The sequence below is a fragment of the Chenopodium quinoa genome, unplaced genomic scaffold, assembly GCF_001683475.1.
Source record: "Chenopodium quinoa cultivar QQ74 unplaced genomic scaffold, ASM168347v1, whole genome shotgun sequence".
In the NCBI taxonomy this organism is placed as follows: domain Eukaryota; kingdom Viridiplantae; phylum Streptophyta; class Magnoliopsida; order Caryophyllales; family Amaranthaceae; genus Chenopodium; species Chenopodium quinoa.
Genome location: NW_018745546.1, coordinates 1,617,997 through 1,635,379, shown reverse-complemented (window position 1 = coordinate 1,635,379; position 17,383 = coordinate 1,617,997). Strand labels below are relative to the sequence as shown.

The 17,383-nt window shown below is 43.8% G+C and overlaps 1 long non-coding RNA gene across 1 annotated transcript; it reads left to right on the top strand.

Annotated features, from left to right (window-relative positions):
• Window positions 1–853: 853 nt before the first annotated feature.
• On the top strand, window positions 854–16,639 carry LOC110716194. The gene is made up of 3 exons (XR_002510416.1): window positions 854–1,292; window positions 14,754–14,804; window positions 16,254–16,639. It is a non-coding gene; the product is annotated as an uncharacterized LOC110716194 (long non-coding RNA).
• The last annotated feature ends 744 nt before the right edge of the window (window positions 16,640–17,383 follow it).

The window sequence follows — 17,383 nt, the reverse complement described above, 5'->3', positions numbered from 1 at the left end:
ATTTACGGGTTATAATCTTATGTATTTGTTAACGTCGAATCTCTATTGTAGATGTCGTATGACTTTTAATTAATGAAATGTTTTTGCTATTAAAAAAAAAAGTTTATTTATAAGATAAATTTAGAAAAAAAAATACATTTGACTGATTTAATTAGAAAAAATCACTATCACCGATTCACCTCACTTACCTCATATTGCCTTAAATACGTTTAAAAAACATTGACAGCTCAGAGAGTCACAACTCTACTCTAATACTCTATCACCTCATGTCCTCATATAGCTCATTGCTCATATAGGAAGTTGAAGATAATTAGGAAAAATAAAATTAATCACAATAGAGATTTCATGGTGGAAAATTTCGTCAATCTTGCAATTAGAGTGCAACCTTCCTTAATATACTAAGATTCAATCAATTTTTTTTTTTGTTTTTTTTTTTTTTCGGATGTTGTCCAGTTCAATTTTTCTTTGATGAGGATTATGTAAGAGATAAGTCGAGTAAGATGAGAAATGCCACTTTTGTTTTATAATTGGAATCCATGTTAATAAATTAAAAACAAAAAGCCTGAAACTCAATAGTCAATACGGAGTACTCTTTTTATCCTAAAAACTCCTAAATCCTAAAATTCTGGGTAGTAATAGGTCGAGTTTAAATTCGGGTCAGGTCTATAAGAAGTCGGGTTGAATTTGGGTCGGGTCAATAGCAAGTCGGGTTGATTTCGGGTCGGGTTTGTAACAGGTCGGGTTTAAATTCGAGTCGGGTTAGGAACGGGTCAGGTTGACCTCGGGTCTGGTTAGTAAAAGGTCGGGTTGAATTCGGGTTTTGACGGGTTAAATCGGGTTTGGGTCATTCTCGGTTCGAGTCGGGTTCGGTTCAGGTCAATAATTTACGGGTCACATTCGGGTCGGGTCCTCTCTTGGTCGGGTCATGATCGGGTTCGGGTCTCAAATACTCGGGTCAACTCGGGTCTAGGGTTGGTTTCAGGTTGGGTTAGGTCGGGTTCGGGTCACCATTTTTTTCGGATTCAGACGAGTTAGGGTTAGGGTCAGGTTAGGGTCGGTATTTCGGGTCGGGTCAGCCTTTGACAGCTCTAATGGAAACCCCCTCTCTCTCTTCTCTTTCTCTAGCTTTCAGATCTGAAAAATTCATACTCTAAAACTAATTGTTCATCACGATCCTGTTCCTCTATTCTTATACAATCATAGTTATCCTTTGATGCCGCCTGAAATTTAGCGAATATGGGTCGAAGTCGTGTTAAATTTCTTCCGCTGCTTGTTAATTGCTTCAATTCATGGTAACATCGTTCTTTTTCTAATCAATTTCGTGCCATTGTGCTTGAAAATCATTCAGAGATATACTTGGTTTTATTAATTTGTTGTGAAGTTAAATTGAATTTTTATTTATTGTGTAGTTGTAGAAAGCCATTGTATTTAAATCTAGGGTTTAACTGTATGGCGTGTTGCGCGCATAAGGTTTATTGGGCGTTTTAGTTTATTTACGCTTCAATTATTTTGGGTTTTAGTCTAATTGATTGAAAATCTCAATTATTGCAGAACGTCATTTAATTTGGTCTTGTTTTATTACTCAGATAATCCCTTTTCATTTTATCGGTGGGGTTTTGCGCTATATGAACTCAAGAATTGGCCTCGGTAGATTGGGTTTCAATTTTATGGAATATCACTAGTTAGGTTGAATTTAAATAAGTACAATGTCATTTTACATGATTGTTTAGAGATACATAGTATATAATAAAATGGAGTGTTATAGTGGTGATTAAATGGTTTTAGGTGTCAGAGAAAAAAGAGAAGTTGAATACATTTCACTGTTTCAGCTTTTATCAAAATTTTCTTTGTTTTTTATTTACTTGGACTAATCAATCATTTGATGTTGCAGGATTAAAAAACGATAAGCTTTCATAGATTTTTAAGTTCGCATTGACTTATTATCAATATCATCTGAATTCTTAACCATCTTTGATCTTATTACTTTGGTTAAAAAACATAGTTATTGTTTCGGTTGAAAACAATGGGACCTTGCCGAAGGTCCGCTGAAATGGAGAAGACTGGATTCGGTCCAAGCTGTGTTGGGCCGAAGGTTTCCTGCACAGTGAACACACGTAAACTAGCCTCGGGGGTGTTTCCGAGGAAGGCCCCTCCGATGCTAAAGTCAGTACAATGTGTAAAAGGAAGACACTATGCAAGAGAGTTTGTAGCTTGAGGCTTTTGTGGAATATTTCTGAATGCAAGAATGAGCATATGAAATGGAATGTGAATGTATGTCCCCTTGAATGTGTCATTATGATGGCTTTTATACCTCATCATACATGGAGAGATTTGGCTTTAGCCCAATTGGCTTACTTTGTGGGCTGACCTTTGACTTTTGAGCAATTGGAGAGTTGAACCTTGACCTTGGGCTTTTAATTGGATCATTTAGTGCCTAGGCCCAATTTTGACTAAATTGGACCCAAACAACTTGCCCCCCAGACCCGATTTGGAAGGATGACGGGTCGGGTTTGATTTAATTCAGAAAAGGAGGGAAGTAAATGATTTAATTGATCCAAAAATTTGAATTTAAACCGTAATTAATGAGATAACAACGGTTAATGATTTGCGGAAGTTGGACGGATAATGGGCAGTTTAATCACAAGACATGTGTTTAATGGTTACTTAGTGGGTATTTAAGAGAAATTAAAGCACAGACTCTTCGTATCCCGTACCTGGAGATATAAACAGAGGCGCGTCATTCTCCTCACTTATTCACCAACACAAACCCAGATTTCTTCGAGAGAGAAACCAAGAACCCGCATCAAAACTTCGCAAATTCCCCGAGCATTGAGCTTAGAAACTGAGACTTGCCACTACGAACTCGTAAATCGGCAACTTTCGCTTCAGATTAAGGTAAATTCCTTTGATTTCAGTTTATTTTTCTTCGAATTCGAACTCCTTCCCCTTTTCTTTCGACTTTTCTCTTCGAAACAATCCATGGCAAGAGGAGTTAGAGGTAGAGCCCGTGCTCCAAGAAGAGCAAGGCCGATTCCCGATCCTAGGAACAGGATTGGGACCTGGAATGGTCAAAGGCCGGAGTCTGACCCTGCTGAAGGGATTAGGGCGACTCCCCTTTCCTCGGCTCCTCCTCAAAGAACGGATGAGCCGAGTGCTTCTGGACGGGATGATGAAATTCCCGCCGTCCTTTGGGATATCCTCCCTGGGTTTTCAGAGTGGGAGAATGCCGAAGTCGCTTCGGCCATGATAAAGAACCGCCCCTACTCATGGTGGGTAGAGAACGCCGATCAATATCGATTTGCCGAGCAAATTGAGTTGCACTACGGCATTTTTGAAGCTGATGGATATTGGTGCCGAATGCCCTCAGCATCCGATAGAATCCATCGTCCACCCCCGGGGTATGTGGGGGTGTACACGAGACAGCTTCAGTATGGGCTGAGGTTCCCTTTGGACGTTTTCGTCCGAGACTTGCTGATCCATTACAACATTTCCCTATGTCAGCTGACCCCCACCAGCATCCGAAGGGTGATGACATACTTATGGGTCTGCAAGTTCTTCAAATATGTGCCGAACCTGCACTGCTTCAGAAAGCTCCATCGGCTAGTGCCAAATATTCAGAGTGGGCACGGAAGCCATGGTTCTGGGTGGTATCGGATTGAGTCCCGGCCCCAATACTTGACCATGTGGCCAAATGAATCTTCAGACAAGGACTGGAGAGGTCAATGGATTTGGGTTAGGGCACCCACAGATCCGGGCCACCCTTGCGTCTTCAGCGCTCCCCGGTACTTAGCTGAGCCTGATCCCGAAATGGGAAGTCTAGGTCCCCCCGCAGATAACGGGGCGGATCCGAACCTGGATCAGCAACATATCTTCGGCAAGCTGCCGAACCCGGGGGGGAGTGGTCGAATGCAGCATATCCCGGAGACTTGGCTCCCCGATACGCATTACGTTTTCCAAGAGAATATGCTAGCAGCTGTTGGCCTCAGCCGAAAGTTTAAGGATGGTAAGCTTCTTCGGCTGGGGCCGAGGCTTTTAACTACCTCTTTTTCTTCTCTCGCTTTGCTTTTTAATGCTGTGCCAACATATCTGAGCTAAACTTTTTTCCCTTTCCTTTTTTCAGAACGGGACGAGACCAACGTTGGTATTAACTACGCTCGTCTTGGTGTTAACCGAGAGCGAGTTGTAACTGAACGGGCCCCGTCTATCACTGAGCCGAGGCATAGGGAAGTTCATCTGGATTCTTCCCACTTCCAAATTGAGGCTGTTGCTCTGTATCAGAGGCAGAAGCCTTGGTGGAAGAAGAGAGACCCTTGGTTTCAGCTGCTGAACGAAGAAGCTGAAGCTGCCCGCACAGCCGAAGAGGTTGCACGGGTACTTGAGGCTTGCGAAGGAGGAGAAGGGTCCTCCAGAGCTGCTGAGGCCGAAGCTGCAGCTAGAGCAGCTGAAGAAGACGAGGCTTTGCTGAAAACCTCGGTGAGCTTCAGACAATTTTTTTCCTTTCATTTTTTTTTTTTTTTTTTTTTTTTTTTTTTTTTTTTTTTTTTTTTTTTACTCACACTCTTCTTCCCCCCTGTCTGTTACAGTCTGAAGAGAGTAACAGACACAGAGAAGGCAAAGCTCCTGTTCGTCCCGAAGATCAAATACAAGAGTCTTCAGACTCAGATATGGACGAGCAGCCCCTTCTGAAAAGGCGCCGAAGGATGGCCATCATCGGCCCTCATGACTTTCAGCAGAGGCCGATGACCATCGGCGTCGCAATAAGGGAACCTGAGGAAGGCAATGGATCGCCGAGGGTTCCCCAGCCAACACCCCAATCTCCTCAAAAGACCCCTCCGCCACCTCCTGAGATGGAGGTGGATCAGAGAACTCCCGAACCTAAGGGAGGGGTCCAAGAAGAAATCAAGAAGAGTGCTGCTGAGCACGAAAATAAAGATGCCGTGATGTCCAGTGCTGAGGGCTTCACGGCAGATATCGCAAGAGAGGTTGAGGCTTTCGTCCTCACCCCTGAAGAAGAGGAGGTCATAGTAATTGACTCCTCTGAGAAGGACGATGCTGAGACAGCCAAAGCTAATCAAGCTCCATCGTCGTCCTTCCCTTCTTTCCAGACTCTGCATTCTGGAGAAATGGGTTTCTCGGCCCCCCGAATTCCAATCCCAGATCACATCTGGGACCTCATATGGGGCCAAAACCGAGAAGGAGCTGCAGCCTACTTCGGCAATTTTGCTGGCATGTCCGAAGTAGACAGGGCAAGGATCTGGTCGCTGAAGGCCACTGCTGGGATGGGCGAATCCAGCAGATCAGTTCCTGACCCAGCCAGGTCTAACCAACTGCTGATGATGCAGGTAATTTTCCTTCATTTCCTCCGAAATTCAGCTCTTCATATATATATATATTTTTTTTTTATTTATTATATTTTTTTTTTGTCTTCCTGTTTTCAGTTCGTGCACAATCAGACTCTCACTGTAGAGCTGATTGATACCCTACAAGATAGGGTAGACGCTGCTGTGCACGAAAAGAAGGTGGCTGAAGAGGAAGTTAAGCTTGCTAAGCTGAAGCAAGCAGCAGCTGAAGAGAAGCAGCAGGAGGTTGAGGAGTACGGTAAAAAAGCTGCCGAAGCTCTGAAAACCTTCTGCGATGCTATGGAGATGGAGGTTTTTCCCCCACTGATGGAAGGGGAAAAATTCCTCCAGGAGCATATGGGAGTGGACGTCTCCAAATTCAAGGCCGCTATTGAGAGCCGAATTCAAGAAGGAACTGCTGCACAAGCTGAAGTGCAGCAGCGTCTAGAGGCTCTTGAAGCCAGCCGAATGGCTGCTGAAGAATTGCTCCTGGCCAAAGACGTCCAACTCTCAGAGGCTGCTGCTTCTGCTGCAGCTCAAAGAGCTAAATTCCAAAAGGCTGAGGATCAATTGCTGATCCAGAAAGTTGAAGTGGCCCAGGCCCAGACAAAGGCTTTCCAAATTCAGCAAGAGCTGAATGAGCTGAAAGGTTCCTCCTCCCAAGTCGCTGATGAGCTGAAGAAATCCAAGGAAGACTTGGAGGAGACCCAGAAGAAGCTGGCTGATGCTGAGGCTTTACTCAAGGTCCGTGTTTATACCCAAGAGGAATATGAGATGGGTTTCAGAAACGGATTCCGAGTATGCCGAAGAGTCTGCCTTCATGCTGAGCCGAAACTGGACTGGTCTAAATGTGCTGAGTGGGTCCAGAATCCCGAAGACCCTCACATGAAGTATGCAACTCCAGCTGAAGCTGAAATTCTTAAGGCTGAGGAAGCCGAAGAGGAAGCTGAAAGACTGGAGTTGGAAGCTGAGCAGAGGGAAAGGGAGGCTCGGCAAAGTGCAAAGCCCGCTTCTTCTGCTGCTGGAGCTGAGGCCACCATGGGACTCAACGCTGATCAGTCTGATCCTCCGGCTGAAGCATAGGAACTCGGGCAGTCGTCTTCAGAATCTTGCGGTTCATCATGCGCTTAACTTTAGACTTGCCGCTTTCTGAGTTTTTTGCCTTGTTTTTTTCTTCAGCTTGCCTTGTCGTACAGCAGTTTTATTTTTTTGCTTATGTACGTATTTCGGCAGCTGTTATTTTCCGCTTGTGGGCGGCTGCCGATACTGAATTATTGAACTTGTAGCTCAATTTTTGAGAAATATTAATCTAATGCTCTTTTCTTCAGTTGCTTTACTTTTGAATGCTTTACTGTTTCTTTTCTTCAACTCTGCCGAACATAGTTGCACTGAGAGTGCTTCTTGCCCCCACAGAAATTGAAGTATGACTTCAGTTAAATAAGCAATTTCTGAACTTCTTCAAAATGGGTATCCGAAACACAGGGCCAACTGAAGGCAATGCTTCTGGGATACAAGTCTTACTGAAGATTGACTGTCTGAAAGTTGGATATCCGAAACACAGGGCCAACTGAAGGCAATGCTTGGGATATTAGCTTTCTGGGACTAACCTCTTTAGAACAAGTCTTACTGAAGTTTGACTTCAGCTGAAAGACCAGCGTTCTTAAAGAAGACGCATATCCGAAACACAGGGCCAACTTAAGGCAATGTTTCGGATAATGGCTCTCTGGGATACAAGGCTCAGTTAAGGCAATATCCCAGAATTGTCCATGGACTCATGTCTTTGGAGAACAGGTCTTACTGATGTTTGATTTCAGCTGAAAGACCAGTGTTCTTTAAAAAGACTGAGTTTTATAAGCCATCTGAAACCCAGTTACCCGAAGGCGAAGGTTTCAGACGAGGCTGATTTAAAAAGGCTGATATCCTTGATTTTCTGTCTATCTTTGAAAAATGGATACCCGAAACACAGGGCCAACTTAAGGCAATGTTTCGGATAATGGCTCTCTGGGATACAAGGCTCAGTTAAGGCAATATCCCAGAATTGTCCATGGACTCATGTCTTTGGAGAACAAGTCTTACTGAAGTTTGACTTCAGCTGAAAGACCGGTGTTCTTTAAAAAGACGAGTTTTGTCAGCAATCTGAAACCCAGTTACCCGAAGGCGAAGGCTTCAGACGAGGCTGAATAAAAAACCCTTAAAGAGTAGATAGAACAAAGAAAATTTTGAAAGGATAAAAAGTTGTAAATATTTATATAAATGGCGGCTCCAAGGCCTTTCATTAGTTCAAAATGTACTTACAAAGATTGTTCTGCCCAGAAGGGTTTACACATGGTATTTTTTCAGTACATCAGCGTTCCAGTGATTTTTCAACTCAGTTCCATCCAACTGCCGAAGTCGGTATGTCCCTGGCTGAAGCTCATCATAAATTTCATAAGGTCCCTCCCATGTAGCTGAGAGCTTCCCATGGATTCGGCCTTTCTGAACTGCAGCAGCATTCCGAAGGACAAGATCTCCAATTTTGAGAGGCCTTGCAAGGACCCTTCGGTTATAAAATTTGCTGACTCTCTGCTTATAGGCGGCCATTTTATCTCGAGCTGAGTCTCTTACTTCGTCGAGGAAATCGAGAGATTCCCTCATCAGTCGCTCATTCTCAGCCGAGAAATGGTGCACTCGAAGGCTCTCAGAGCCAATTTCCACTTGAAGGACGGCTTCGGCACCATACACCAGTTCAAAAGGTGAGTGGCCCGTTGCCTCTTTTTCAGTTGTCCGAAGGGACCAAAGGGTTCCAGGGAGCTCCTCTAGCCATTTGGACTTTTGATCTTCCACCCTCTTCTTGAGGGCATTTAAGATCTGTTTATTTGCTGCTTCGGCTTGTCCGTTACTTTGCGGGTGGCATACTGCTGAAAATGCCAGTTTTATGCCGAACTGATCTGTATATCGCTTCAGCGGTAAGTTGTCAAATTGTCTCCCATGATCGAAGACAAATACTCTGGGGATGCCAAAGCGAGTGATGATATTCTGCCAGATAAATTTTCTGACAGTTTGCGCTGTAATGTTCGAGGCTGCTTCGGCCTCGATCCATTTACTGAAGTAGTCGACACCAACTATCAGCCATTTTTTCTGGTACACAGCCTCTGGAAATGGTCCCAGTATATCCAGTCCCCATTGAGCAAACGGGAGTGGATTAAGGATCGGCTGAAGATCCCTTGCTGGCTGATGGATAACTGGAGCATATTTTTGACATTTTTCGCATTTCCGAACCAGCTCCTTAGCATCTGCGATCATGGTGGGCCAGTAATATCCAGCCCTCAATGCCTTGTGGGCTAAGGTTCTTCCCCCAATGTGGTTCCCACAGATGCCGAGGTGAATCTCCCGCAGGATATAATCTGCATCTGTTGGTCCCACGCATTTCAGCAATGGGGCTGAGAAGGACTTTTTCAGAAGTTCCCCCCTGAAGACAATGAACCTAGAGCTGGTTCTCTTCATTTTGGAGGCCAAAGCTTTGTCCTCAGGAGTTTCTCCCCGAAGCTTAAAAGCTAAAATGGGTTCCATCCAACTAGGCTCTGGGTCGGCGCAGCACACTTCAGGTGCTTCGTCGACACTTCTTACTCGACGCACTTCTACATATACAGACCTGTTCAGCTCGGTAAAAGATGAACTAGCAAGTTTGGAGAGTGCATCGGCCTGAGTATTCTGACCCCTTGGGATCAGCTGAACCTCAAAAGTTTTCAGCTCTGCAATGACTGATTTGATCTTGGCAAGATAAGCTATCATGGAGGGCTCTTTGGCCTCATAGCTGCCACTGATCTGATATGCAACTAGCTGAGAGTCTGTTTTTAAGCAGACATGATCGGCTTCCAAGGAGATGCATAATTGTAGGCCGGCGATTGCTGCCTCATATTCGGCTTCATTGTTCGAGGCCTTAAAAGAAAATTTTAGTGCATACTCGAAGGATTTGCCTTCGGGAGAAGTTATCACTACTCCTGCCCCCGAACCGTTTTCGGTGGAAGACCCATCCGTAAACACGGTCCAGACTTTCTTTTCACTGTCCAGCACTTCTTGGTATGAGCATTCGGCCAAGAAATCCGCCAGGGCTTGAGCCTTAATGGCAGCCCTCGGACGGTAGCTGATGCTGAATTCGGTGAGCTCAAAAGCCCACTTGGCTAGCCTACCGGATTTTTCAACCTTGCCAAGAACTTTTTCCAACGGCTGATCAGTTAAGACCACTATCTGATGGCAATCAAAATAGGGCCTCAGCTTCCGAGCAGCTACCACTACCGCGAAAGCAACTTTCTCGAGTAGAGGATAGCGGGTCTCGGCATCCGTCAGTGTATGACTGACGAAATAAATCGGTTGCTGACTCTTACTCTCTTCCCTCAGCAATACTGCGCTGATGGTGGCCGGGCTAACGGCCACATATAGGTATAGAGTTTCTCCTTCAACTGGGCTAGCCAGCGTTGGGAGTTGAGCCAGATGCTCCCGAAGCTGTTGAAAGGCGTCTTTTTTCTCTTCCTCCCAAACAAGCTCTTTTGTTTTCGGGAGTTTCAGGGCTTTGAAGAAGGGTAACCCCTTATCCGAAGCTCTGGAAATGAACCTCGAAAGGGCTGCCATTCTTCCGGTGAGCCGCTGAACATCCCTCTTCGTTTTCGGCTCAGGAAGGTCGAGCGCCGCTTTGACTTTAGAGGGATTGGCATCAATCCCCCTTTTGCTGACCATGAAACCCAGGAATTTCCCTGACTTCAGCCGAAGACACACTTCTTCGGATTCAGCTTCATTTGATGCTTTCTCAAGGTGGCGAAAGTTTCAGCCAGGTCCTTTACATGGTCCTCTAGTTTTTTGCTTTTGACGATTGAATCGTCAACATAGACTTCCATGTTTCGGCCCTTTTGATCGGCAAAAATTTGATCCACCAGCCTTTGATAGGTTGCCCCCGCATTTTTCAATCCGAAGGGCATCATTTTGTAATTATACACCCCAGCGTTCGTGACGAATGCTGTCTTGGCTCGATCGTCGGGGTGCATAAAGATCTGATGATACCCCGAGAATGCGTCCATGAAACTAAGCAAGGCATGGCCACTTGTCGAATCGACTAGCTGATCGATTCTTGGCAAGGGATAGAAATCCTTTGGACAAGCCTTATTTAGGTCCGTGAAATCAACGCACATCCTCCAGGTACCATTGGGCTTCTGAACCATCACCACATTTGCCAGCCATTCCGGATATTGACAAGGTTCAATGAACCCCGCCTCCAATAATTTTTTGACTTCGGCTGCGATGTCTCGGTTCTTATTGGCGGAGTAATTCCGCTTCTTTTGCTTAATTGGTCGACATGCTGGGTCAACATTAAGCTTATGGGAGATGAGGTCTGAACTTATCCCGGGCATATCAGCTGCCGAGAAAGCAAACACATCTCTGTTATCCCGAAGGAGCTGAATAAGTTCACAACGGGTGTTAGGATCAAGGTCCATCCCGATTGTTACACATTTCTCAGCATCTCCTTCGGCCAACTCAACTGTTTCAGTCTGTTGGTCCATGTCCATTGCCGATGGACTGGACTCTTCAGAATCTGGTCTGCTGCCAATGTCAGCAGGTGTCCCAGTCTTTGTGTTCTTCGGCTGGCTCTCTGAGTCTTGCGGCTCAGCTGAAGAGTCAACCTTCTCCCTTTCGGGACCTTTTTCTCTGGGCACGGATCCTTGGGCCGAAGCACTTAGGCCTTTCGGCTTTTTTGTGCTTGGCTCTCTTTCTTTTTCTTTCTCCTCCTCATCCCTGTCGTCATCTGGGCGACTACTGGATGGCTTGAGGTAGTTGCACCTTCGGGCGTCTTTTTGGTTGCCCTGTATCCTTTCGGGGAAGCCGGCGTCTGAGACGTAAATCATCAGCTGATGATAAGTTGAGACGACCCCTTGGATCTCGTGAATTATGGGTCTCCCCAAAATCACGTTGTACACTGAAGGAGCGTCGATGACCAAAAACTCAATCATGACGTTCCGGGCTGCCTCATCGCAACCGATGGTGACAGGAAGCGTCACCTTCCCATCTGGATAAGTTGAAGCCCCATTGAACCCGGATACCGGATAGGGTACCGGCGTAAGGTGCTTGGGCTTCAGCTTAATTTGGTTGTAGGCCTTTCGGAACAGAATGTTTGCTCCGCTGCCACCGTCAACAAGGACCTTACTGACGTCGTGGTTGGCCACCGTGGCGATGATCACCAACGGATCCTCGTGAGGGTACGTAATCCCCCGGCAGTCGGCGGCTGTGAACGTCATGTTCGGCACCGGCGACTGGGGAGATTGAATGTCAGCGTTGTTCACCTGGTGAGTCAAAGCTCTAAGGTGACGCTTGTGCTCCCTCCGAGAGTATATTCCTCCCGAGATAACATTGATCGGAGGGAATTTCCCCTCCGGTTTTTTACTGTTTTTCCGGGGGAAATCAAGGTCCTGCCGAGGGTCCTTTGCTAGCCTCTCGGATTCTTTTTTCTCGCGGTGATCCGCGATGTATTTTTTCAAGTATCCCTTCCGGACCATGTCCTCTATCTGGTCCTTCAGCTGGATACATTCCTCAGTGTTGTGGCCCGAAGACTCGTGGAACTCACACCACTGATTTTTATTTTTTCGCTGATACCACTCTGGGAGTGGTCTCGGCTTTCGGTAACTCTGCTCCTCCTTCGTCACACTGTAAATTTTGGCGCGTGGAAGAGAGAGCGGAGTGTAGGACTCATATCTGCCTGTGTATGAGGCAAACCTGTCCTTCTTTAAGTCGCTGGCCGGAGATGGCTCCGGAGCCTTTGATTTTCCCTTTGCCTTATGGCCTTGGCCTTCAGACAAAGGTATTTGCCTCTGTTTCCCTCCCCCGGATTGAGGTTGGGTTTTTGCTTTATTCCATTCTTCGGCTCGGATGAACTTATCCGAAGCACTAAGAGCTTCCTCCAAGGTCTGCGGGGTATGCATGACCATGAAGTCTAGGAATTTTCCTGGCTGAAGGCCATTCTGCATTGCAAAAACAGCTAGCCCCTGGTCCAGCTGAGAGACGCTTGATGACTCGTTACTGAAACGGGTCAGGTAGTCTCGGAGGCTTTCGGTTTCCCCCTGTTGCAGACCCATGAGCTCTGCAGTAGTCTTCTCTCGGCGGTTTGCCGTGGAAAACTTGCTCCTGAACTTGGAGGACAGATCATCCCAACCTGTTATGGAGCCTTGCCTTACTCCCTTGGAGATCCACGCTTGCGCGACCCCCTTGAGAGTGGTTGGGAAATATTTGCACCAAGTCGCCTCGGATCTGGGGCAAAGATGCATATGAGTCTCATACGAGGCCACGTGGTCCTTCGGATCCGTGGTCCCGTCATATGTGATATGCGACGGTATTTTAACCGTGGGTACGCGCTCTTCCAGTATCCATTGCTCGAATGGTGAACTAGCGGGAAGCATAATGGCCTTGCCCTTGTTCCTGGCCGAAGGGACCGCGCTCCGCCCTCTTAGAGAGGTAGGAGTGGTTTTCGTCCCTGGCTGGGAAGTCTGGGCCTCGGCTGCAGGGAACGAGAGGCGACTACGCACGCTCGGTTCCTGGCCGCCGAGTCGGTCAAGGACGCTTCTGCGAGCAGTCTCGGGTTCTCGGCGAGTAGATTCTGGCCGAGAAGCTGAGCTGCTGCTCTTATGCGCTGCTGGTCTTGAGGATGAGGATCCTTTAAATAATTGAGAGTTCTTCTTCCTCTGTTTTTCATTTTTCCAAGAATCCTCCTCCCACTCTTCCAGTTCCCGGAAGGAAGGAAGCTTCCCACCGTCATGGTCTAACTTCCTCCGCTGATGCCGGGTATGCGGAGGAGTTCGATCACGCGGCGGTGGCATATTCTGTGCCCTCATTGCCTCCATGAGTACTGCCAGCGCTCTTGCCACCTCTTCCGAACTGGGCCCCGTCAAAGGGGTCCCCGGCCGAGTGTGGTAATGAGGCCGTGCAGCCGATGGTTGGCTTTGGGACACTGAATATGTCCTATGATCAGACTGACCCCTGCTAGACCGAGAGTGGTCCGGCCTATATTGAGAGTCATGCATTATAGGAGATAGGGAATCCTCCTTGTGTGATCCTCCCCCCGAGCCGGCACCCTTGGGAGAGTTCCGGTCCGGCGAGGGCGATGGTGTAGGGGTTTTAGGCTTTTCGCCCGCTCCTTGACGGAGGCTTTTGCTCTTGCGGTTCTTAGCCATGGCTGCTAAGATAACTGCAAGATGATCTTGGTTAGGAATTTGGCTTAAAGATTTTTGAAAGTCTTCCCCACAGACGGCGCCAAATTGTTTCGGTTGAAAACAATGGGACCTTGCCGAAGGTCCGCTGAAATGGAGAAGACTGGATTCGGTCCAAGCTGTGTTGGGCCGAAGGTTTCCTGCACAGTGAACACACGTAAACTAGCCTCGGGGGTGTTTCCGAGGAAGGCCCCTCCGATGCTAAAGTCAGTACAATGTGTAAAAGGAAGACACTATGCAAGAGAGTTTGTAGCTTGAGGCTTTTGTGGAATATTTCTGAATGCAAGAATGAGCATATGAAATGGAATGTGAATGTATGTCCCCTTGAATGTGTCAATATGATGGCTTTTATACCTCATCATACATGGAGAGATTGGGCTTTAGCCCAATTGGCTTACTTTGTGGGCTGACCTTTGACTTTTGAGCAATTGGAGAGTTGAACCTTGACCTTGGGCTTTTAATTGGATCATTTAGTGCCTAGGCCCAATTTTGACTAAATTGGACCCAAACAGTTATTATAAGTTATATTCAACTTACATTCAAATAAATTAAGATACCAAGCTGGATATCTCAAAATTTCTCATAAAAGATGTGCTAGCATTCCTGTTTTGGCGAGGTGATGAAATGCTTGATTTTGTTGTGTAGTTGACAATGGCAAGAAACATTTGAGCTTTATTACCTTTATGTTTAAGATTTAGCTCATGATTGATTAGTTTTTCATTGAGCTCATCAAATATGATGCATACATGTGCCACGGTTAAGGAAGCATTAGCAAAATTATCATAGCTAAACTAATTAGTTTTTTAGTACATTGTTGAAGGATACCATAACCCACTATCATATCCCTCTGACAATGGTGCCTTAGTGCCTCCATCCAAATAAATCATCAACCTCATTGAATAAGTTGGTGCGTTAAGTAGATTCTTGAAAATTAGCCTACTTAATCTCTTGTGTTGACTTGCCAATTTGGTGATACATCACACAACGAGTAGAAGCGATGATTCAGAGGTTTTACATGAGCACTTTTGTCTTTCATATTTTATTTTATTTTGTTGTGCAATAAATTTTAAAATAACTAAAAACTGATTTTATGAATGAAATAGGATTGCTATATGTATTAGTGTTGTTTATGAAAACAATCCATTTGATTCTGACTACTAATGAATTCTTATTTATTGTATTCTCTCAGGTATATATCCTAACAATTATATAAAATAACTCAAGCAACGTCTTGCTGCTGGTATGTTTTGCTTACCTTGAGTTTTTATTTTTAATTTTAAATTGCAAGATTATAAGATTATCTCAAAATTTTATATTACAGTTGATTTTAATAGTATGATATGATAAAGTATCAAGCATGTTTTGTTTCGAAAATTCCTCTATGCCAACTATATGGGAGTGACCAATTCTTTTTGTGCGTTTATGTTATGATCTGATTGTAGTTTTTCTAACGTGTTCATGACTTGATATTATTTGTTTTTCTTTTCTGTGTGTTTTTGTCCAAATAAGGAATATGAATAAAACAAATTCTCTAGCATTGTTAGATTCCTACTGCTTTGTATGCGATGTTGTAGTGCTACCCCTGCCGTTTCATCCTACTGTAGTGCTTTAATTTTTTTTGGATGCTATAATTTAACTCTTTTAGTATATTCTAGTTAGGTGATACATCACACAAGGAGTAGGACTGATGCTTCAGAGGTTTGCAATAAGTACTTTGGTCCTTGATTCTTTCTTTTTTTTTTTTTTTTTTGTGTGTAATACAAAGTATTTTTAAAATAACTCAAAACTGATGTGATATGCACAACACAATCACTTATATTACTTTTGTCCTTTGAAGGTTTTGCTTTTTTTTAGATAAAATTTTGTAATTTTATTCCTTTTATATTCTCTAAATTTTGGAATTCTAGTTCTTGAATCTGACTTCATTTTTAAGGCTAATTTTAAATTAGATTATCAGCAATATCAAATTTTAATATGTTGATTCATGAGAAGTGAGGATGACTTGAAACAAATTAATGGAGAATTCTGTTCATTGGACTTTTATTTTTGCTCGTTAATGTTTTAATATAGCAACTCAATGTTACATTCTATGTAGAATGCTATGAGAGTGATTATCAATTATATGAGGGTCTGGTGTAAAATAAAGGTGATTTTTTTCCATTTTCTAAAATAAGCATACATACTTAAGTTTGTTAGACGCGCTCAGATATGAGCATTTAGCCTATTGAAGTCTCAGGTGTGAAACTAAAACTTTCTCTCTCTTATCCCCCCTTAGCTTCCCTTTACAATAAAATGAAATGTATCTTTTGCATTTGTTAATTGTAGTTTCCATATGCTGTGATTCTGATTTCTCCAAACTGTTTAATATGCTTCTGCATAATCTAGCTACTATTGAAGCATAAGTGTCTTGGTCCTGTTTTAACATTTCATCATGGTGGTAAATTTTTTACTTTCAGCTTACTATGGTGTAGTTTTGAGTTATATTAATGAATATTATTTCACTTTAATGCCTTCTTTTAAAAATGCTTTCTTTTTGTATTGCTGGTTTATTATGCTTGAATACCCTTATTCTGAAAGAAGGGGGTGACTTCTAGTTACTACCTTAAAGTCTTCAGTGTGGTTTCTTTTTTAATCATTGTAATTAGAATAATAAGTTGTAGAAACATTGATGTTGTTGTTGTTGCTACAGGATGCTGACCACACTGAGACCTTGCTTCTGCTCCACAATGTTGCTACTGATGTTGTTTGTCTCCTAAGGCCAAACTAAACCACTACCTGGGAAGGATCCAGAAACAGTAGAGGGAAATGAGCATATTAAGGAGCAGCTACATTGGAGATTGATTGAAGATTGCAGCAATTATTGGTCACAATCTAAACTTCTCTATATGCCCTCTTGCATGTAGATTAAGGAGTATCAAAATTGAAGGTTTATTGAGGATGAAGCATTGAGTAGATTTATTCCACTACAACTAGTCACGATTGTATTATAAGTTAGAATTATATCTTTTAAATAGAAAACTCATTACTATGAGATATTGTACATATACTATACAATAATATATTTATATGCAATAAAAAATTTTAGCCTAATTTTGTTGTATATATATTAATACTTTTGTAATACTAGTATACTATTAATAATTTTTAGTGTGATTTTTTTTTTGGTAAATATATTCTAGACATTTCTCTATAGAATATAGATAAGAAAAAGCATCCCATCATAGAAAATATTGACAGAAAAGCTTCGCCAAAATAACAATATATGAAACTTCAGACACAAAAAAGCGTCGCCAATTTTAAGCCTCTGGACACAAAAAAGCGTCGCTAAAATTGGGAAAGTGCGCCAACTAAAGCAAATGTCGATGCTTCGTATAAAAACTAGGACACAATTAAGCGTCGAGATTTGCGACGCTTTTTGATGACCCATAATTTTTTCGACTCACTAATTCTCGACACTTGTTAAAAGCGTCTAGAAGGAAATTTTCGACGCTTTCTAGCGTCGAAAAAACGCTTTTAAAGCATCTCAAAAGCACGGATTTTGTAGTAGTGATATTATGATTTTAAAAAGAAACGAGCGTGGCTCCGATACCGCTCTTGGGGTTTGGTAAGTCCAACTTACCGCGGAAACAACCCCGACCTAAAGAACCACTTGCAATTAATAAAACCATAAAGCATAACAAATACACATAAAAAGGATAAAATCGAAATTTACCTTTAACGCGTGCTTCGCCCGACTTAATGGTCTCTTACTTGAAAGCTTTAGCTCCGAAAATACCGAGCCTCCAACGGTATCCACCCACAAAGGACAAACACTGACTT